General features: G+C 44.9%; 7 non-coding genes across 7 annotated transcripts; all 7 read right to left on the minus strand.

Moving 5' to 3' along the window:
• Positions 1-274: 274 nt before the first annotated feature.
• Trnak-cuu (transfer RNA lysine (anticodon CUU)) lies at positions 275-347 on the minus strand. The gene has a single exon. It is a non-coding gene; the product is annotated as a tRNA-Lys (tRNA).
• Positions 348-7,194: 6,847 nt separating this feature from the next.
• Positions 7,195-7,267, minus strand: Trnak-cuu (transfer RNA lysine (anticodon CUU)). Its single transcript has one exon. It is a non-coding gene; the product is annotated as a tRNA-Lys (tRNA).
• Positions 7,268-8,717: 1,450 nt separating this feature from the next.
• Positions 8,718-8,790, minus strand: Trnak-cuu (transfer RNA lysine (anticodon CUU)). The gene has a single exon. It is a non-coding gene; the product is annotated as a tRNA-Lys (tRNA).
• Positions 8,791-10,237: 1,447 nt separating this feature from the next.
• Trnak-cuu (transfer RNA lysine (anticodon CUU)) lies at positions 10,238-10,310 on the minus strand. Its single transcript has one exon. It is a non-coding gene; the product is annotated as a tRNA-Lys (tRNA).
• Positions 10,311-17,633: 7,323 nt separating this feature from the next.
• Positions 17,634-17,706, minus strand: Trnak-cuu (transfer RNA lysine (anticodon CUU)). Its single transcript has one exon. It is a non-coding gene; the product is annotated as a tRNA-Lys (tRNA).
• Positions 17,707-20,656: 2,950 nt separating this feature from the next.
• Positions 20,657-20,729, minus strand: Trnak-cuu (transfer RNA lysine (anticodon CUU)). Its single transcript has one exon. It is a non-coding gene; the product is annotated as a tRNA-Lys (tRNA).
• A 1,443-nt stretch (positions 20,730-22,172) lies between these two features.
• Positions 22,173-22,245, minus strand: Trnak-cuu (transfer RNA lysine (anticodon CUU)). Its single transcript has one exon. It is a non-coding gene; the product is annotated as a tRNA-Lys (tRNA).
• Between the last annotated feature and the right edge of the window lie 1,610 nt (positions 22,246-23,855).

Genomic DNA, 23,855 nt, shown 5'->3' on the forward strand with positions numbered 1-23,855 from the left:
ACAACACTTCATATTACCGGCTAATATTTGCATTTATGGCGACCCATTACTGCTCGGTAACACATCTGACACGTAACCGATGTGCTCTCCAAACAACAACACTTGCTTTTCAGAACATGTTTTTCACACATGTCTACAAAATCACCTTCACCTTCAAATACAGTTTCCTTGCGACTGACAGAGACATAGGCAAAGTTTAAAGTTGCTATTTCCATTACATCACGTTAATCAGAGAAACGGTAATTTACATCTGCAGCGGAACAAAATTCCGTTCCGCCCACCGTAGGTCTCGAACCCACGACTCTGAGATTAAGAGTCTCATGCTCTACCGACTGAGCTAGGCATGCTGCTTCGGTGAATACTTGCCGGGTAGCACGTCACACAGTACTCGTTTGGGTTGGGTGGTCCCATACAGAATCTCTCCATGCTGCCTAATGTTTTCCTAACGTCACACACGTCACGTTCTACACTTTTATTTCATAATCATTTCTGAGAGGTAAAGGAATTGCATGACAACCTGCAGAGCTAGTGGCGTCAAAATTAACACATCTGAGAGTAATTCTTAATAAAAGGCATGTCGCTAATTGTTCGTCATCACAGATACTGTTTGCTATACGGCCACGACGCGCAACTGATTTCCAAAATTCGACTTCCTCCTTTGAGAATGGAACTCACGAACATTGGTTTACTAGTCCAGTGCTCTACCACTGAGCTAAGGAGGCGCGGCCTAGCGGTACTTTTGCGTACTTCGTCCTTACGGTCGTCTGGACCATCAGACTTCAGCTGACAACACTTCATATTACCGACTAATATTTGCACCTATGGCGACCCATTACTGCTTGGCTACACATCTGACACGTAACCGATGTGCTCTCCAAACAACAACACTTGCATTTCAGAACATGTCTTTCACACATGTCTACAAAATCACCTTCACCTTCAAATACAGTTTCCTTGCGACTGATAGAGACGTAGGCAAAGTTTAAAGTTGCTATTTCCATTACATCACGTTAATCAGAAAAACAGTAATTTACATCTGCAGCGGAACAAAATTCCGTTCCGCCCAGCGTGGGTCTCGAACCCACAAGCCTGAGATTAAGAGTCTCATGCTCTACCGACTTATTTTTTTTTTTTTTTGGGCCTCCCATCACCCCTTTTAGCCTATCCTTGCGCTCTCCATAATTCGCCTTCATCGGCGCCGGCTTCTCACGCCATGTACATAACCATAAACTGATGAGACAAAGTTAATCCCTTTATCGTGGAGAAACTAATGTACCCCTTCTTTGGGCTTATTGATAATGTGAAAAAAGAATGAAGTCTTCAGTAGGTAGAAACGTAAGTTATGTTCAGTTTGTTTCCTTCTTCATCGCTGTTTTTTGTTGTCACACTTAAAGCAAATAGGCTTCCTTGACAAAGAAACGTCAGAGGGCATTCTGAAACTGCCTCTTCTCTCTGAAAATGCTTAAAAAACAAACCATATTCGGTGAGAAGCAACTATTTATAATGGCTTCTTGAAAAATAAATTAATAAACGTTGAACTCAAAGAACGGCAATTCCGGTAAAAACGAAAATAATTTATTTTATTTTATTTTATTTTATTTTTTTCCACGATTGTAAAGTATGTTAGTAGTGGTGAACACTCTCTTACGTTTGTCTTCTGTGTCCGCAGATATTTCTTGTTAATTCTTTTACATCAAGGTCTTGATTAAAAAATTTGCGTATGTTTCTTTATATTTACTAGTCTTCAGTAACATGTGATGCTCAGTTAGCAGATAGATCCAAAAATCCTCTTGGCTTTTCTCTTCCTTCGTGAAGAGGTAATGTACCGTTGCCGCTTTCAGCCAATTGACTGCGTTGCGTTTCGTGTTAGGAAAGGGTACATCATCCGGTGTCAAAAAGTCCGCAGGCGTTATAGCGTTAGGTGACGTTCGAAGGATGAGTGCCAGCTTTCGTCGGACATTCAGCCAGATATCTTTAACCTTGTCACACACGAAACGATTCTTCGTTATCAGTTAAACTACACGTTGCACACAAGGGCGAATCCGCTAAGTGGATCGTATGAAGTTTCGAGTTTGTTGCAACTTTCCTATTTACAACAAAGTACCATGTTGCTTTCAGATGAGTAGCTAAGTTACGGTTATGAATATTTGCCCATATCACTTTCCAGTTAGAACATGGATAGTTTTGTTCTATTTTGTTGTTCTTCTTTTCTCCCATCAATTTGCCATATATTTCTTTTACGTTTGTCATGTCTTTTTCCGGAATTCTTGAATGTAGGTAGCTATATTCTATTAAAAACCATCTTAAAAGGTAAAGTCCGCTCGGTATGTGCTGCACATTAATGGGTGGAGAGAGGTCATCTGGAGCTATTTCAGATAGCAAGTGCGCGGCGATACAGCTGCCGGATTGTCTCCATTGTTGAAACGTATTGGAGATGTACAGAGCCTGCGACTTTTTAGTAACATTCGTTAAGTTTAAGCCGCCATTATTAGTGGCGAGCGTCAGAGTGTCATACTGGATTTTAAATATGTGGCCACGGCTCACAAAATAGCCTATTGCTGACATAATTTGTTTGGCGATGCCGGCGGGTATTGGCAGTATCTGGGCGACATAATTGACTTTGGAAGTAATAGAGACGTTCGCTAAAGACACTCTCTGAATTTCATTTAATTGTCGAATACTATGTGTCCGTACACTAGCTCGTATGGTAGTTAGTACTTGTCTATAGTTGGCCGCAATAGTTTGACGTATATTTTTTCGGAAATCAATGCCGAGACACTTCAAGGCTGTTAGCTCACGTAACTGACCGTGTGTGCGCATGCCAATGCCACGTCCGATATTGAATATGCCGGACTTGGTTTTGTTTAACCTCGCGGCTGACGCTCGTTCGTATTTTTCTATTATGTGCATTGCCGTCTCGACTTCCGCTACATTCATAACGAGAAACCCAACATCGTCCGCATAAGCTTTACATATTATTTTGTTTCCTCGTATTTGCAATCCTTGTAACCGCTGAGTCAAGGTAGCGAGCAAAGGTTCGATGGCCATGGCAAAAAGTGCCATGGACAACGGACAACCTTGCCTGACGGAACATGCGATCTCGACTGGCCGGCTAGGCTGTCCATTTATGATGATTCTGGAGGAGTTATTCGTTACCAAACGTCGTATGAGGTCAACGAATCTCGGCGGAAAACCCATTGCGCCTATCGTTTTCAGGAGGTAGGAGTGGCTGATCCTGTCGAAGGCTTTATCGAAATCTAACGACACGATGGCACATTTTAGTCGACATACTTCTGCTATTGAAATTATGTCGCGGTAGTCGGACAGCGTCTGCTGAATTTTCCTACCCTTGCCCACGCTAGACTGATATGGGCCGGTGACGCTGGCCATTACATTTTTAAGTCTGTGGGCTAAGAGCCGCGAAAAAATTTTATAGTCACTGTTCAGCAGAGTGATTGGTCTCAAATTTCCAATTTTCTTGCCAGGCGATTTTTTTGCGATTAACACTATCATACCTTCGCGAAAATCTTTCGGTATCTCCTTATTGAGGTTCAGAAGTTCATTACAGATGCATGTAATTCTATGTTTTATATGTTCCCAGAAGACTTGATAAAATTCTGCTGGTATGCCGTCAGCTCCAGGGGATTTACTGTTTGCACTTTGATAGACAGCATAGTGTACATCGTCTTCGGTCGCCTCCGCTATTAGAGCTTCCGCGTACGCGTTACCAACGCGTCCCTGCAGGTGGGTCAGTAAATCGTCCTGTGCTTTTTCGTCTACCTCTTTATGTGAAAACAAGTTGTCGAAATGGGTTAGTATTTCTGCTTTTATGTCGTTGTGCATTGTCAAGGTGGTTCCATTATCAGTTTTAAGCTCCGTCAGTATTTTGTGGAATCCTCGTTTTGTTTCACGAATCACATGATATACCGAAGTGGCTTATTTTTGCGCCACAGTCTCTGCTCTTGACCTTATTTGGTAGCCTTCAAGCTGTTGTCGCCTTAATGACAGTATTTTTGCCTGGATTTTTTTAATTCTCCCATGGTTCCCAATAGCTGTAGCACCTTGCAGGTAGAGTTCTCGGAGACAATGAAAGTAAAATTCTATCCTTCTTTTCCGCCAAAATCTCTTCTCCCGGGAGTAGTTGATGAAACATCTCCGGATCTGAGGTTTGGCGCATTTGAGCCACCAATCCAAAGTCGAGTGGTAAGAGATGAGTTTGGTCTCGCAGGCTCTCCAAGTGGTGAGAAAGGCTTCTCGACAGGTAGGATCTTTTAAGTGTGAAACATTAAGTTTCCATGGCCCTTTATATCGACAGGTTCCTTGTCGTTCCAAATTTAATGTGCATATATATGCAGCGTGGTCCGAAAAAACGGTTGGCCAAACTTCAGACTGCAGGATGCAGTGTTTCAGATTGGGCGAGACATATATTCGATCCAACCGGCTCGCTGAATGATTAGTGAGGTGGGTGAAGCCGGGTGCCGCGCCGTTCTTTTGCTCCCACGAATCAGTTAAACGGAGGTCGGTGACGATACGTTCCAGGTCCGGCGATTTGTTGTAGTTCGGAGTTTGGTCTTTGGCATGTATGACACTGTTAAAGTCGCCTCCAAGGATGGTATGGGCGCAGTGTACACCAAACAAAGGAACAATTCCCTCCTTAAAAAACTGTGCTCGTTGGCACCGATTTGTAGAACCAGATGGGGCATAGACATTAATAATCCTGGTGTTATAAAGCGTGCCGGCAATGCCTCTGCCGTTAGGCAGTTTTTTACGTCTGTAATGACGACGCCCTCTTTGAAAAGAAATGCGGTACCCAAATCACATCCAATTCCAGGATTTACTATAGCATTATACCCCTGTATGAAGTCAAGTTTGATGTTTGTTACTTCTTGTAAAAACAAAATGTCCACATCAGCTGCATACAGGAAATCTTTTAAATTTTGTAAATTAAATCTGCTACAAATTTTATTGATGTTCAGCGTAGCGATCTTATAGGCATGCAACGGAACTACGTTAGCCAAGACGGGAGTGTAATTAGGAAAAACTCTGGCAACATATCATTTCGAAAGAACATTAAGAAATCTGACCCAAGAGACATGTGGACACAAGTCAGTAAAACCGTTCAGACTAGAAATATTCATGACTTGGGAAGGGATCAGTCGGCTTCTCCGTGTCTGGGACAGTATCCGTCGCGGCGATGACATTCAAGACGACGTCATCTCGTGGTGTGGCCATCGTGGTGACTGTAACGGTTCCTGTGGTGTCCATAATTGCGTCCTCCTTTGTAGTGTCGTCGACGTCGTCTGCCCACGGATTCGACAGCCCTGTCATCGGTTCGTCATTAAGTGGTGCACTATATTCAGGTGTTTGCTGGTGATTTTTATCTTCGGTTCGGGTAATTGCTACGTCAGCGGAGGGCAAACTGGCAGAAACTGAGGTACTATCCAAGGACACAGGGTCTTCGTTAGATGACTGCTGATTGCACTGCAAGTTCTCAGATACAGATTGACGTATTTTGCCCCTATTTGCTTCGCCTGTTCACGCAGTTGTGGTGCAGTCTGCTCTGCACCTTGACGCGCGATCCTCCGTTTTTTAGATTTCTTGGGAGATACGTCTCGTGGTGGACTTTGGACGGTACCTGAAGAAGCCTCAGGTTGCAAAGTAGCACTACTCGAAGTGACTGACGCCAGGTCTGATTTCATTGCACTTGACGGTATGCGGTCAGTGCCTAAGGCAGCTGCAGGATTCGGAAGAGCACCACTAGAAACGGCTGGTTGCGAGTCCGTTTTCTGTGCACCTGATACGCTTTTGATACCTCCTAAAGAAGCTCCAGGATGCAGAGAAGCACTACCCGAAGCGACTGAGGTCGCGTCCGTATCCATTGCCTCATTGGGCGATTCCACGGCGACAAGGGAAGGAGCAGATAAGTCTTCGCAGGAGGGTTGAGTGTCTACAGATGCTACATCTGAGTCGGTCGGTTGGTCGGTCGCTTGTGGGTCGGTATTCGTAGTAACTTCGGGGGGCGCAGTGGCACTTGCAAAACCGCGCGCTACGGCGACATATGTCACGGGCAGCGTTGACATAGCAGGGGCCTGACGGCATCGCCGGCAGGCAGTTGCGCCACTCGCCTTTGAACACATTCTGCACGAACGTGGCCTGGTAAATTGCAGACAGCACACGTTTTCGGTTGCTCATCATACATCACAACCGCTCTATATCCGCAGACGTTTATAAACGACGGAATGTGCTTCTGCAATTCGACTTTTAATTGGCGCACACCATTCAAAACAGGGAATTTGTGTGCAGCAGACCACCGTTCGGCAATATTACTCAAAATTTTCCCGTATGGAGCAATAACTGCATTTATCTGGTCATTTGTAATTTCAAAGGGAAGTTCAAAGACTCGCACGGTCCGAATACCTAGACCAGCATGGGCAACGGTAACCTCCCCAACATTTCCGTCAGCATGTTTAAATTTCAGAATGCCACCACAAGATCGAACTATCCTTTCACACAATTCTGGACTGGCAAGTTTCACGAAAACCACACTGTTCATAATCGAGAAATGTATGCCGATAATATCATCAAGTCCTAGTTTAACATCTTCCTCTAACCACTGTTCAACATCAAATGACCTCGGTCGGACAAAGTTGCGATCAAACGTGAATTTCAAAGTATCGTTTCGTTGCGGTTGCGACATATCTTAATTCTTTTTCATGTCTACACAAATACTATAGACAGCGAGGCATTGCAGCAAGAGCAGAGACTTACCACGCGGAGCTAACGCAGCACAGCACACAGCACGGCACGTCCGACCTCCAGAGCAGCCGCTGGCTGAATGTGACTGAGCTAAAGAGGCGCGGCCTAGCGGTACTTTTGCGTACTTCGTCCTTACGGTCGTCTGGATCATCAGACTTCAGCTGACAACACTTCATATTACCGACTAATATTTGCAGCTATGGCGACTCATTACTGCATGGCCACACATCTGACACGTAACCGATGTCCTCTCCAAACAACAACACTTGCATTTCAGAACATGTCTTTCACACATGTCTACAAAATCACCTTCACCTTCAAATACAGTTTCCTTGCGACTGACAGAGACGTAGGCAAAGTTTAAAGTTGCTATTTCCATTACATCACGTTAATCAGAAAAACGGTAATTTACATCTGCAGCGGAACAAAATTCCGTTCCGCCCAGCGTGGGGCTCGAACCCACGACCCTGAGATTAAGAGCCTCATGCTCTACCGACTGATCTAGCCGGGCTGCTTCGGTGAATACTTGCCGGGTAGCACGTCACACAGTACTCGTTTATGTTGGGTGGTCCAATACAGAATCTCTCCATGCTGCCTAATGTTTTCCTAACGTCACACTCGTCACGTACTTCACTTTTATTTCATAACCATTTTTGAGAGGTAAAGGAATTGCATCACAACCTGCAGAGCTAGTGGCGTCAAAATTAACACTCATACTTGATGTGACTCAAAAGGCGAACGAGTTACTTTCCGACGTTGTTTTAGATGTGCAAGTGCCAGTGAAAACTCGCGGTGACGGCACTCTGCCGACCATTTCGCTAGTTATCACCGGTTTTGTAGTGTGTGTTTCAAGCTCAAGAGCATCTCCAAGAGGAAAATGGTCAACAGCAACATTCAGACGGTTTCGAACTGCTCAATTGCTACATTAAAACGGTATGTTTCTTTTTAAGAACTGATAAAACACGAGCGTGAAAGCATTCGAACCTGTAACCTTCAGATCCAAAGTCCGACGCCTTACCCATTAGGTCACACGGTCACTGACGACCAAGTGCAACTTGTATATGACTTATCTCGAAACGCTCACACCCCTGATGATTTGTGTTTTCGTTCTACACAGCCGCTGCCCCTTGCTCCTTCCCACCCATTCGTTACATTCAACCTCTTACGTGACCGACCAAATATAGACTGGGAATCAAGACCACACACTTTGTGCATACGGAATCGAAGGCAGGGCGTCCCTCGCCGCATTTGCTACGATGGCCATTTGCTACTTCTGCAGAAGCGCCGCCGCCGCCGCCGCCGCCGCCGCCGACGACGACGACGACGATAGCGAGAGTCTCTGAGATATGTGAGAAATACATTTATAAAATGTAATTCAGAGTGCCTCGTCCCACCTCATGATGTACCACTTTGGCAAAGGCTTTATCTGCGCCATTCGCCTTAATCACATCTAGGAGTAATTCTTAATAAAAGGCACGATGCTTATTCTTCGTCATCACAGATACTGTTTGCTATACGGCCACGACGCGCAACTGATTTCCAAAATTCGACTTTCTCCTTTGAGGGCGGAGCTCACGACCCTTGGTTTACTAGACAAGTGCTCTAACACTGAGCTAAAGAAGCGCGGCCTAGCGGTACTTTTGCGTACTTCGTCCTTACGGTCGTCTGGATCATCAGACTTCAGCTGACAACACTTCATATTACCGACTAATATTTGCAGCTATGGCGACCCATTACTGCTTGGCCACACATCTGACACGTAACCGATGTCCTCTCCAAACAACAACACTTGCATTTCAGAACATGTCTTTCACACATGTCTACAAAATCACCTTCACCTTCAAATACAGTTTCCTTGCGACTGACAGAGACGTAGGCAAAGTTTAAAGTTGCTATTTCCATTACATCACGTTAATCAGAAAAACGGTAATTTATATCTGCAGCGAAACAAAATTCCGTTCCGCCCAGCGTGGGGCTCGAACCCACGACCCTGAGATTAAGAGTCGCATGCTCTACCGACTGAGCTAGCCAGTCTGCTTCGGTGAATACCAGCCTGGTAGCACGTCACACAGTAATCGTTTGGGTTGGGTGACCCATATAGAATCTCTCCATGCTGCCTAATGTTTTCCTAACGTCACACTCGTTACGTACTTCACTTTTATTGCATAATCATTTCTGAGAGGTAAAGGAATTGCATGACAACCTGCGGAGCTAGTGGCATCAAAATTATCACTCATACTTGATGTGACTCAAAAGGCGAACGAGTTACTTTCCGACGTTGTTTTAGATGTGCAAGTGCCAGTGAAAACTCGCGGTGACGGCTCTCTGCGACCATTTCGCTAGTTAACACCGGCCTTGTTGTGTGTGTTTCAAGTTCAAGATCATCACCAAGCAGAAAATGGTCAACAGCAACATTCAGACGGTTCCGTACTGCTCAATTGCTACATTAAAACGGTATGTTTCTTTTTCAGAACTGATAAAAGACGAGCGTGACAGCATTCGAACCTGTAATCTTCATATCAGAAGTCTGACGCCTTATCAATTTTTTTTTTTTTTTATCCATTAGGCCACACGGTCATTGACGACCAAGTGCAACTTGTATATGACTCATCTGGAAACGCTCACACCCCTGATGATTTGTGTTTTCGTTCTACACAGCCGTTGCCCCTTGCTATTTCCCACCCATTCGTTACATTCAACCTCTTACGTGACCGACCAAATATAGACTGGGAAACAAGACCACACACTTTGTGCATACGGAATCGAAGGCAGGGCGGCCCTCGCCGCATTTGCTACGATGGCCATTTGCTACTTCTGCAGAAGCCGCGACGACGTCGACGACGACGACGGCGAGAGGCTCTGACATATGTGAGAAATACATCTATAAAATGTAATTCAGACTGCCTCGTCCCACCTTATGCTGTACTGCTTTGGCAAAAGCTTTATCTGCGCCATTCGCCTTAATCAAATCTGAGAGTAATTCTTAATAAAAGGCATGTCGCTAATTGTTCGTCATCACAGATACTGTTTGCTATACGGCCACGACGCGCAACTGATTTACAAAATTGGACTTCCTTCTTTGAGGATGGAACTCACGACCCTTGGTTTACAAGACCAGTGCTCTACCACTGAGCTAAAGGGGCGCGTCCTAGCGATACTTTTGCGTACTTCGTCCTTACGGTCGTCTGGATCATCAGACTTCAGCTGACAACACTTCATATTACCGACTATTATTTACAGCTATGGCGACCCATTACTGCTTGGCTACACATCTGACACGTAACCGATGTCCTCTCCAAACAACAACACTTGCATTTCAGAACATGTCTTTCACACATGTCTACAAAATCACCTTCACCTTCAAATACAGTTTCCTTGCGACTGACAGAGACCTAGGCAAAGTTTAAAGTTGCTATTTCCATTACATCACGTTAATGAGAAAAACGGTAATTTATATCTGCAGCGAAACAGAATTCCGTCCAGCCCAGCGTGGGGCTCGAACCCACGACCTTGAGACTAAGAGTCTCATGCTCTATCGACTGAGCTAGCCGGGCTGCTTCGGTGAATACTTGCCGGGTAGGACGTCACACAGTACTCGTTTGGGTTGGGTGGTCCCATACAGAATCTCTCCATGCTGCGTAATGTTTTCCTAACGTCACACTCGTCACGTACTTCACTTTTATTGCATAATCATTTCTGAGAGGCAAAGGAATTGCATGACAACCTGGAGAGCTAGTGGCATCAAAATTAACACTCATACTTGATGTGACTCAAAAGGCGAACGAGTTACTTTCCGACGTTGTTTTAGATGTGCAAGTGCCAGTGAAAACTCGCGGTGACTGCACTCTGCGACCATTTCGCTAGTTAACACCGGTCTTGTTGTGTGTGTTTCAAGCTCAAGAGCATCTCCAAGCAGAAAATGGTCAACAGCAACATTCAGACGGTTTCGTACTGCTCAATTGCTACATTAAAACGATATGTTTCTTTTTCAGTACTGATAAAACACGAGCGTGACAGCATTCGAACCTGTAATCTTCAGATCCGAATACCGACGCCTTATCCATTTTTTTTTCTTAACCACTTTTTTTTATTTTTGTTTAACGTTCATCCAAACTTTTTTTTTGTCTTCAACCACTTTCTTTCCTTAACCCCTTTTTTTTACTTCTCTTTTCAATAAGTAGATTGCAATGAAGGGAGGATCCCGGACGCGCAGCAACAACAGTGGGGCCTCTTCGGGGCACTGCAAGTGCGTCACGACACAGAACCCCTTCCCTATCATGACATGGGAGGACACATACTTTTTGTCTGTCTCCTCTGAGTTTATTTATATCATGGAACAAAGTTTTTACTTAGAACGTTGTGGTTTTCCCCTTATTTTATTTTACGTTTTTTTAGTTTTTTGTCTTTTTTATTATTTGCTCTTTTTGGTTCTTGAATGTTGTAATTTGTTTGTACCTTTTTCTGTTGTGTTTTTTTTTTTTTTTTTCGTACATAATACCGTGTAGAAGCCGTAGTCACTTCTCAGAGATTAATAAAATAGTTCACTCAGTCCACTGTTTGCTTGTTACTTCCTTATAGTTTCTATCGTGTTGTTCGTTTTTATCCTATGCCTGTTCTCTCGAAGACTATATTCAAGATGTTGCCGTAGTGTTTTTTATGGTCACTGTATTTTTTTGATTCCCAATAAGCGGATTCCATATAGACGATGAAATCAAGTGAATTGTCTGATCCATTCCTTCTTATTGCGTAATGTGTGTAGTGACCCATGAGCCACATGACAGCGTTATTTTTGCTTTCTGTAAAAAATGTCACTTCAGGCTGTAATAGCATTTGTGGTGTATAATGGCGGCCATCACTTCTGGTGAGGAGTGCAATCTTCTGTCTTATCCATGTCCAATTGTGAAATTGTCCTCTGCACGTGAATCTGTGGTGAAGTGTGTCCACGAATCCACACTTAGTGCAGTGATTTGTAGCACACAGTCCTATCTGATAAAGTTTTGCATTGGTTGGTACAGTGTCGCTGACTACCTTGTACCAAGTGGAAGCCACGTTTGTTGAAAGGATTTTGAGACTAAGGTTTTTCCATACAGTACGCCATATGACGTTCGGATATTTGATTTCTATGGCATTTTGTGTATCCGATTGGTGCGATGTATTTAGAATCTCCTTTGTAGTTATACTTGACTTGTACATAATACGTGGCTTTAAGTAGCCGACCTCAATATAAAATTTCTTGATATGCCTTAGTGTGTTGTTTAGTTTGCCCACATTCACCGGGGGTTGCAGGGAACCTGGCTGGACAATTGTGAATAGTCGGGAGGTGATGTTATTTCTGTCCTTATTAATCATAAACAGGTTCTTTTGATGTAAAGTGCAGTTGCCTTTGTAACCAAATTAGTTAGCCCTAACCCGCCCATCAGTCTTGCTTTGGTCACACTGTCCAGTCTAACTGTAAATATGTTGCCTTTCCACAGGTAGCTATTTGCAAGACGCATTACCTTTTTCACCTGTAACGTCGGTGCTGGGAATATTTGTGCTACAAAACAGGCTTTAGAAAACTCGTAGGTGTTATTTAATTGAACATTTTGCAATAAATTCGCGGATCGCCAACGAAGTTCCCTTAACGCACCCTGTATTTTGTTCGCCGTGTCCCGCCAATTTACTGCAGCCATCTTCATTGGACAATTGTTCATAGTAATGCCTAGTATTTTGTGGGAATCAACTAGTGACGCCCATTGGCTGCGTACCCTGTCAAACCCTCTTAGGTTTAAGATTTTACTCTTATGGGTGTTCACTTTTGCACCAGAGGCGCGACTATATTGACGTATCGTCTCTTCCAGAATTGTAATTTCTTCCCGTTTCGAAGGACGACGCCCACGTCATCGGCATATGCTTTTGCTGTAAACGTGACTCCGGAGATTGTGACACCACTTAATTTGTCGCTGAGTTGCCGTAGCAAAGGTTCAAGTACAAGAACATACAAAAGCACTGATAACGGGCTCCCTTGTGGAACTCCCCTCTCTATATAAATAGTTTTCGTCGGCTGTCCGTTGACGTAAGCCTTGGCAGTTATTCCGGTCATCATCTGATGGATTACTCTAACTGCTCGATCGTCAAAAGCCAGATGTTTAAATATGAGGTCCACGTATCGGTGGCTGACATGGTCAAATGCCTTGCAGAAATCGACGAAGTATATTGCACACCTGATGTCAGTGACTGCCACGATAGAAATGAGGTCTCTGTATTCGGAGATGACCGACATGATCGTCCGGCCCGGGAAGCAGGCTTGATGGCCTTTTATTACTGTTCTGAGAAGTGGTGTGAGTCTCTCCTTAAGTGCTCGTGCAATGGTCTTGTAATCATAGTTCATCAACATTAAGGGGCGAAACTGATCAATGTTCTTTTGTCCTTTACTTTTCGGAATCAAGACTAGTTTTCCTTCCTTAAGTTCAGTTGGTAATTCTCCTCCTTGTATGGTTTCGTTTATTATATCCGTGAATGTTGACCCAATAATATGCCAAAACTTGTAATAAAATTCTTTTGCTAATCCATCTGGACCCGCCGATTTGTTGGAAGGTGACGTCTTTACGAGATGTAATATTTCGTCCTCTGCAAAGGCAGCAAGCAGACAGTTATTTTCATCTGTAGTGATCCGTTCCGTTAATAAGTGTAAAGTTTCAGGACGTTGCAGTCTCGGCAGTCTGGTCTTTAGAGTAGAGGTGAGAGAAATGCTGATGTATGGCGCGCACCATGTCATGTTGGTCGGTAATTACAGTCCCGTCTTCGAGTTTGAGGTGTTCAATAAAACTGCGTCGCCTATGAAGTTGGTGTTTGATCAGGTGAAACATTGAAGTAGTTTCTTATTGTAGTAGAGACTTCGCCTTTGATTTAAGTTTTAATCCCTCCAACTGCCGGCGTGTGATGCTTAGAAGCTTCGCTTTTATTTTTCGAATTTGCTCTAGGTGAGTAGCAGCTACATTATGTTTGTCATGTAGTTCTCGCAATACCGTATAATAAAATTCGATTGTCTTTTTGGTATCTCTAGTTTTTTTGAAAACTGTATAATTTTAAGGATTGCCGAAGTTTAGGTTTGGCAAACTTGACCCACCATTCGATTTTAGATCCGTATTTATGCACTGATTTCAAACATGCCGTCCATGTGGCTTTGATCCAGTCTTCCAGTTCGTCATCTTTGAGATGGGCAATGTTGAGCATCCACTGACTGCGATAAAATTTAGTAGGTTGTCTTGCTAAATTGATAGTCATAGAAAACCCACAGTGATCCGAGCAGTATGTCGGGATTACTTCCACATGCAACACGTTATGAATTAGATTCTCCGACACATACTGCCTATCGATCCGACTGCATGATGTCGAAGTGAAATGCGTGAACTTGACTAGCGTAGGGAATTTGATTTCCCATGCATCTTTGTACTTCATGTTTCTAATTAAGTCATGCAGCTCCTTGCTGTAATTAAAGTGCGGCACCTGATCTTTCCTGTTAACTACACAATTGAAGTCACCACCAATTATTACAGACGCAGGATTTTTCCTCAGCAAGTAGATAAAGTCATCCTTGAAAAAATTAGCTCTCGCCGCTTTGTTGGTGTTACCGGACGGTGCATAAACATTGACAACGGTGACATCAAATATTTTACAACTAAGGCCTCTTCCTGTAACCAGTTTGTCCAACAACATCACCGGTAAACCTTCACGAGTTAAAATTGCGGTTCCTGTGTTTACGTCCGGTAGGACATTATAAAATATTTGAAAACCGGGTACGGTGGAATCAGTGAATAACACTTCTTGCAACAACACAACATCGGCCTCTGATTCATAGATAAATTGTTTTAACACTACTTTTTTCAAATCTGACGTTATCCTGTTAACGTTAATAGTTAATATTTTATAAGCTTGAATCATCTGAGAAGGTTAATTGTCATGTAGGGATGGCAAAGTGGAGGGGGTACACAAAATTCGAGATGTACACTTCGCCCAATGTGCACAATGTATTTGAGGGGAAGAAAAGTCAGCCTGAAGTCCGCCGCTTTTTCACTAAATGGCTGCACCTGTGCCCGTGTCTTTCGTTACATTTGCTATCTCATGAAAAGCAGGAACGGTGAGACTTAATATAGACACTTCCTGTAGAAGTACAACATCGGCTGCAGACCCGTTGATAAACTGTCGCTACCACCCTGTCTTCAAAGCTGTCGTGAACTTGTTAATATTAAGAGAAAGAAATTTATATGCCTGGGTCGTGCCCATCGGAGGAGGGAGAAAGCTGCATTGCATTAGCGGCCCAGTCCATCGCACTGTCAGACTGCGAAGTGACAGTGCCAGGTTCGCGTCCTGATTCCGCGGCACCTCTAATCGGAGTCTTCCTTCGGGCCGCGGAGACATTTGGTTTGGGTTTAGTTTTCCGTCGTCCACTAGCCGGGAGTTCCATGGCAGAAGGCGGGGTGGGCGGATCATGACTGAAATCGGTAGCCGGAGTGCCGGCTTCCTCCACTGGAGCTAACTCGTGCGAAGACGCGGCGGCGGAAGGCAATGTGTGTTTGTTTGTATCCACACTGTCTGTTGGTAAACAGCCGTCCGGCGTCCCAGGTTGGTTGAGTTCATGAAGGGGCAGGTTGGTGTTGACAACGGGCTCCAGACCAACTGCTTCGTCGTGTGTCTGTAGAGCCGACATCGGACGGTCGTCCTCTTGTTGTGCGTCCAAGTCGTGTTGTGGCGGGCCGGCCGGCGGCGTCACAACAGTCAGCTGTAAACACTGGCCGGCACTGTTGTTTACCGACGCCGCAGTGGAAGCAGCGGCGTCAAAGCCCTCATCTATGCAGTCCACGGCAACGTTTTCCTGGGAGGGAGTGTTTGCGTCCGTGACCGAGATCTGGTCGTTGACCGACAACTCTTCATCAGTTCCACTATCGTCACAGGTACGGCGTCGTTTGTTACAAACTGATAACGTTGTGCTGATAGCATGTGGAAGCTTCTCGCTCTTCTGCGCTAATGGCGGGAAGGACTCGTTGCTAAGATCAGGTTCAACGGCCTCTGATGTACCGGGTGGCAAAGGTGTCTCCTCCAAATTCTGACGTTGGGTCATACTATCAGCTAGTGTCAACCTCTGGCGTTTTTGTAAGGTGTTTTTAAGGACGAAAATACGCCGAGGACAATCACTGCGTAGATGCCCGCTCTCGTTACAAATATAACAAGTTTCTACTTGCCCACTATAAACGACATGTGCTTTATAGCCACAGACCACGATATTCGAGGGAATATTAACTTTAATGCTCATATCAACAGAACGAACCCTACTGTAGCATTGCAATTTGTGTTGGCTAGACCATTTTTCCATTCTGATTTGCCGAATATCACCGTATTTAGCAAGAACATCTTTCAATAGGTAATGCTCAACTTCTGGTGGCAAATTGAATACTCGAACCTGTTTATATTCTACATCGGCATTGGTGATTAACACGGTACTCACCGATTGGTCGCGATGATGGAATTCCGCCTTTCCTCCAGTTTTCTGCAATATCTTCTCCAGTTGTAACGGAGTGAGAAACTTGACAAAGAAACAGCAATCCGCCATATCATAGTACGCTGTGTGAACCTGGTCAGAACTTATCCCAATTACATCGAAAATCCAATAATGAATTTCCAGAGAGCTTGGTTGCACACGACGCGATGCCTTGTCAAACTCAAAACATAATGTATTCTTACGGGGAACCGATTTAGCCATAACTGTAACGATAAGCGGCCGAAACCGCTAGTAAGAGAAAAAAAAAGAATAAGAGTACACAAAAACGGAAAATAACACGAGAAAAAAACACAATCACAGTCACAAGAAACGATGTAAACACGGCTTGCGGCGCTACGACGGCACGGAAGTGAAGGCACGTCCGAACGCTGTCGCGTCTCAAGCGGAACTGATCCATTAGGCCACTCGGTCACTGACGACCAAGTGCAACTTGTATATGACTCATCTCGAAACGCTCACACCCCTGATAATTTGTGTTTTCGTTCTACACAGCCGCTGCCCCTTGCTCTTTCTAACTCATCCGTTGCATTCAACCTCTTACGTGACCGACCAAATATAGATTGGGAAACAAGACCACACACTTTGTGCATTCGGAATCGAAGGCAGGGCGTCCCTCGCCGCGTTTGCTACGATGGCCATTTGCTACTTCTGCAGAAGCGGCGGCGACGACAACGACAATGACAACGACGACGACGACGACGACGGCAGCGAGAGGCTCTGACATATGTGAGAAATTCATCTATAAAATGTAATTCAGACTGCCTCGTCCCACCTTATGCTGTACCGCTTTGGCAAAGGCTTTATCTGCACCATTCGCCTTAATCACATCTGAGAGTAATTCTTAATAAAAGGCATGTCGCTAATTGTTCGTCATCACAGATTCTGTTTGCTATACGGCCACGACGCGCAACTGACTTCCAAAATTGGACTTCCTTCTTTGAGGATGGAACTCACGACCCTTGGTTTACAAGACCAGTGCTCTACCACTGAGCTAAAGAGGCGCGGCCTAGCGATACTTTTGCGTACTTTGTCCTTACGGTCCACTGGATCATCGGACTTCATCTGACAACACTTCATATTACCGACTAATATTTGCAGCTATGGCGACCCATTACTGCTTGGCTACACATCTAACACATAACCGATGTGCTCTCCGAACAACAACACTTGCATTTCAGAACATGTCTTTCACACATGTCTACAAAGTCACTTTCACCTTCAAATACAGGTTCCTTTCGACAGACAGAGACGAGGGCAAAGTTTAATGTTGCTATTTCCATTACATCACGTTAATCAGAAAAACGGTAATTTACATCTGCAGCGGAACAAAATTCCGTTGCGCCCAGCGTGGGGCTCGAACCCACAACCCTGAGATTAAGAGTCTCACACTCTACCGACTGAGCTAGCCAGGCTGCTTCGGTGAGTACCTGCCGGGTAGCACGTCACACAGTACCCGTTTGGGTTGGGTGGTCCAATACAGAATCTCTCCATGCTGCCTAATGTTTTCCTAACGTCACACTCGTCACGTACTTCACTTTTATTTCATAATCATTTCTGAGAGGTAAAGGAATTGCATGACAACCTGCAGAGCTAGTGGCGTCAAAATTAACACTTATACTTGATGTGACTCAAAAGGCGAACGAGTTACTTTCCGACGTTGTTTTAGATGTGCAAGTGCCAGTGAAAACTCGCGGTGACAACACTCTGCCGACCATTTCGTTAGTTAACACCGTTCTTGTTGTGTGTGTTTCAAGCTCAAGATCATCTCCAAGCAGAAAATGGTCAACAGCAACAATCAGACGGTTTCGTACTGCTCAATTGCTACATTAAAACGGTATGTTTCTTTTCCAGAACTGATAAAACACGAGCGTGACAACATTCGAATCCGTAATCATCAGATCCGAAATTCGACGCCCTATCCATTAGGCCACACGGTCACTGACGACTATCAGCAACTTTTATATGACTTATCTCCAAACGCTCACTCCCCTGATTTGTGTTTTCCTTCTACACAGCCGCTGTCCCTTGCTCTTTCCCACACATTCGTTACATTCAACCTCTTACGTGACCGACCAAATATAGACTGGGCAACAAGACCACACACTTTCTGCATACGGAATGGAAGGCAGGGCGTCCCTCGCCGCATTTGCTACGATGGCTATTTGCTACTTCTGCAGAAGCGGCGACGACGACGACGACGACGACGACCGCGAGAGGCCTTGACATATGTGAGAAATACATCTATAAAATGTAATTCAGACTGCCTCGTCCCACTTTATGCTGTAATGCTTTGGCAAAGGCTTTATCTGCACCAATCGCCTTAAGAACATCTGAGAGTAGTTCCTAATAAAAGGCATGTCGCTAATTGTTCGTCATCACAGATACTGTTTGCTATACGGCCACGACGCACAACTGATTTCCAAAACTCGACTTCCTCCTTTGAGGATGGAACTCACGACCCTTGGTTTACTAGACCAGTGCTCTACCTCTGAGCTAAAGAGGCGCGTCCTAGCGGTACTTTTGCGATCTTCGTCCTTACGGTCGTCTGGATCATCGGACTTTAGCTGACAACACTTCATATTACCGACTAATATTTGCAGCTATGGCGACCCATTACTGCTTGGTTACACATCTGACACGTAACCGATGTGCTCTCCAAACAACAACACTTGCATTTCAGAACATGTCTTTCACACATGTCTACAAAATCACATTCACCTTCAAATACAGTTTCCTTGCGACTGATAGAGACGTAGGCAAAGTTTAAAGTTGCTATTTCCATTACATCACTTTAATCAGGAAAACGGTAGTTTATATCTGCAGCGGAACAAAATTCCGTTCCACCCAGCGTCGGGTTCGAACCCACGACCCTGAGATTAAGAGTCTCATGCTCTACGGACAGAGCTAGCCAGGCTGCTTCGGTGAATACCTGCCGGGTAGCACGTCACACAGTACTCGTTTGGGTTGCGTGGTCCCATACAGAACCTCTCCATGCTGCCTAATGTTTTCCTAACGTCACACTCGTCACATACTTCACTTTTATTTCATAATCATTTCTGAGAGGTAAAGGAATTGCATGACAACTTGCAGAGGTAATGGCGTCAAAATTAACACTCATACTTGATGTGACTCAAAAGGCGAACGAGTTACTTTCCGACGTTGTTTTAGATGTGCAAGTGCCAGTGGAAACTCAGGTTGACGGCACTCTGCCGACCATTTCGCTAGTTATCACCGGCCTTGTTGTGTGTGTTTCAAGCTCAAGAGCATCTCCAAGCAGAAAATGGTCAACAGCAACATTCAGACGGTTTCGTACTGCTCAATTGCTACATTAAAACGGTATGTTTCTTTTTCAGAACTGGTAAGACACGAGCGTGACAACATTCGAACCTCTAATCTTCAGATCCTAAGTCCGACGCCTTATCCATTAAGCCACACGTTCACTGACGACCAAGTGCAACTTGTATATGACTCATCTCGAAACGCTCACGCCCCTGATGATTTGTGTTTTCGTTCTACACAGCCGCTGCCCCTTGCTCTTTCCCACCCATTCGTTACATTCAACCTCTTACGTGACCGACCAAATATAGACTGGGAAACAAGACCACACACTTTGTGTATAGGGAATCGAAGGCAGGGCGTGCCTCGCCGCATTTGCCACGATGGCCATTTGCTACTTCTGCAGAAGCGGCGGCGGCGACGACGACGACGACGACGACGACGACGACGACCGCGAGAGGCTCTGACATATGTGAGAAATACATCTATAAAATGTAATTCAGACTGCCTCGTCCCACCTTATGCTGTACCGCTTTGGCAAAGGCTTTATCTGCGCCATTCGCCTTAATCACATCTGAGAGTAATTCTGAATAAATGGCATGTCGCTAATTGTTCGTCATCACAGATACTGTTTGCTATACGGCCACGACGCGCAACTGACTTCCAAAATTGGACTTCCTTCTTTGAGGATGGAACTCACGAGCCTTGGTTTACAAGACCAGTGCTCTACCACTGAGGTAAAGGGGCGCGGCCTAGCGATACTTTTGCGTACTTTGTACTTACGGTCCACTGGATCATCGGACTTCATCTGACAACACTTCATATTACCGACTAATATTTGCAGCTATGGCGACCCATTACTGCTTGGCTACACATCTGACATGTATCCGATGTGCTCTGCAAACAACAACACTTGCATTTCAGAACATGTCTTTCACACATGTCTACAAAATCACCTTCACCTTCAAATACAGTTTCCTTGCGACTGACAGAGACGTAGGCAAAGTTTAAAGTTGCTATTTCCATTACATCACGTTAATGAGAAAAACGGTAATTTATATCTGCAGCGAAACAAAATTCCGTTTCCGCCCAGCGTTGGGATCGAACCCACGACCCTGAGATTAAGACTCTAATGCTCTACCGACTGAGCTGGCCAGGCTGCTTCGGTGAATACCTGCCTCGTAGCACGTCACATAGTACTCGTTTGGGTTGGGTGACCCATACAGAATCTCTCCATGCTGCCTAATGTTTTCCTAACGTCACACTCGTCACGTACTTCACTTTTATTGCATAATCATTTCTGAGAGGTAAAGGAATTGCATGACAACCTGCGGAGCTAGTGGCGTCAAAATTATCACTCAAACTTGATGTGACTCAAAAGGCGAACGAGTTACTTTCCGACGTTGTTTTAGATGTGCAAGTGCCAGTGAAAACTCGCGGTGACGGCACTCTGCGACCATTTCGCTAGTTAACACCGGACTTGTTGTGTGTGTTTCAAGCTCAAGAGCATCTCCAAGCAGAAAATGGTCAACAGCAACATTCAGACGGTTTCGTACTGCTCAATTGCTACATTAAAACGGAATGTTTCTTTTTCAGAACTGATAAAACACGAGCGTGACAGCATTCGAACCTGTAATCTTCATATCTGAAGTCTGACGCCTTATAAATTTTTTTTTTTATCCATTAGGCCACACGGCCACTGACGACCAAGTGCAACTTGTATATGACTCATCTAGAAACGCTCACACCCCTGATGATTTGTGTTTTCGTTCTACACAGCCGCTGCCCCTTGCTATTTCCCACCCATTCGTTACATTCAACCTCTTACGTGACCGACCAAATATAGACTGGGAAACAAGACCACACACTTTGTGCATACGGAATCGAAGGCAGGGCGTGCCTCGCCGCATTTGCTACGATGGCCATTTGCTACTTCTGCAGATGCCGCGACGACGACGACGACGACGACGGCGAGAGGCTCTGACATATGTGAGAAATACATCTATAAAATGTAAATCAGACTGCCTCGTCCCACCTTATGCTGTACTGCTTTGGCAAAGGCTTTATCTGCGCCATTCGCCTTAATCAAATCTGAGAATAATTCTTAATAAAAGGTATGTCGCTAATTGTTCGTCATCACAGATACTGTTTGCTATACGGCCACGACGCGCAACTGATTTCCAAAATTGGACTTCCTCCTTTGAGGATGGAACTCACGACCCTTGGTTTACAAAACCAGTGCTCTACCACTGAGCTAAAGAGGCGCGGCCTAGCGGTACTTTTGCGTACTTTGTCCTTACAGTAGTCTGGATCATCAGAATTCATCTGACAACACTTCATATTACCGACTAATATTTGCAGCTATGGCGACGCACTACTGCTTGGCTACACATCTGACACGTAACCGATGTGCTCTCCAAACAACAACACTTGCATTTCAGAACATGTCTTTCACACATGTCTACAAAATCACCTTCACTTTCAAATACAGTTTCCTTGCGACTGATAGAGACGTAGGCAAAGTTTAAAGTTGCTATTTCCATTACATCACGTTAATCAGAAAAACGGTAATTTACATCTGCAGCGGAACAAGATTCGGTTCCGGCCAGCGTGGGACTCGAACCCACGACCCTGAGATTAAGAGTCTCATGCTCGACCGACTGAGCTAGCCAGTCTGCTTCGGTGAATACTTGCTGGGTAGCACGTCACACAGTACTCGTTTGGGTTGGGTGGTCCCATACAGAATCTCTCCATGCTGGCTAATGTTTTCCTAACGCCAAACTCGTCACGTACTTCACTTTTATTTCATAATCATTTCTGAGAGGTGAAGGAATTGCATGACAACCTGCAGAGCTAGTGGCGTCGAAATTAACACTCATACTTGATGTGACTCAAAGGCTAACGAGTTACTTTCCGACGTTGTTTTAGATGTGCAAGTGCCAGTGAAAACTCGCGGTGACAACACTCTGCCGACCATTTCGCTAGTTAACTCCGGTCTTGTTGTGTGTGTTTCAAGCTCAAGAGCATCTCCAAGCAGAAAATGGTCAACAGCATCATTCAGACCGTTTCGTACTGCTCAATTGCTACATTAAAACGGTATGTTTCTTTTTCAGAACTGATAAAACACGAGCGTGACAACATTCGAACCTGTAATGTTCAGATCCGAAGTCCGACGCCATATCCATTAGGCCACATGGTTACTGACGACCAAGTGCAACTTGTATATGACTCATCTCGAAACGCTCACACCCCTGATGATTTGTGTTTTCGTTCTACACAGCCGCTGCCCCTTGCTCTTTCCCACCCATTCGTTACATTCAACCTCTTACGTGACCGACCAAATATAGAATGGGAAACAAGACCACACACTTTTTGCATACGGAATCGAAGGCAGGGCGGCCCTCGCCGCATTTGCTACGATGGCCATTTGCTACTTCTGCAGAAGCGGCGGCGACGACGACGACGACGACGACGACGAGAGGCTCTGACATATGTGAGAAATACATCTATAAAATGTAGTTTAGAGTGCCTCGTCCCACCTTATGCTGTACTGCTTTGGCAAAGGCTTTATTTGCGCCATTCGCCTTAATCACATCTGAGAGTAATTCTTAATAAAAGGCATGTCGCTAATTGTTCGTCATCACTGATACTGTTTGCTATACTGCTCAATTGCTACATTAAAACGGTATGTTTCTTTTTCAGAACTGATAAAAAACGAGCGTGACAGCATTCGAACCCGTAATCTTCAGATCCGAAGTACGACGCCATATCCATTAGGCCACACGGTCACTGACGACCAAGTGCAACTTGTATATGACTCATCTCCAAAGGTTCACACCCATGATGATTTGTGTTTTCGTTCTACACTGCCGCTGCCCCTTGCTCTTTCCCACCCATTCGTTACATTCAACCTCTTACGTGGCCGACCAAATATAGACTGGGAAACAAGACCACACACATTGTGCATACGGAATCGAAGGCAGGGCGTCCCTCGCCGCATTTGCCACGATGGCCATTTGCTACTTCTGCAGAAGCGGCGGCGACGACGTCGACGACGAGAGGCTCTGACATATGTGAGAAATACATCTACAGTCCTGGAAATGGAAAAAAGAACATATTGACACCGGTGTGTCAGACCCACCATACTTGCTCCGGACACTGCGAGAGGGCTGTACAAGCAATGATCACACGCATGGCACAGCGGACACACCAGTAACCGCGGTGTTGGCCGTCGAATGGCGCTAGCTGCGCAGCATTTGTGCACCGCCGCCGTCAGTGTCAGCCA

This window comes from Schistocerca gregaria, chromosome 8 (assembly GCF_023897955.1).
Source record: "Schistocerca gregaria isolate iqSchGreg1 chromosome 8, iqSchGreg1.2, whole genome shotgun sequence".
Taxonomy (NCBI): domain Eukaryota; kingdom Metazoa; phylum Arthropoda; class Insecta; order Orthoptera; family Acrididae; genus Schistocerca; species Schistocerca gregaria.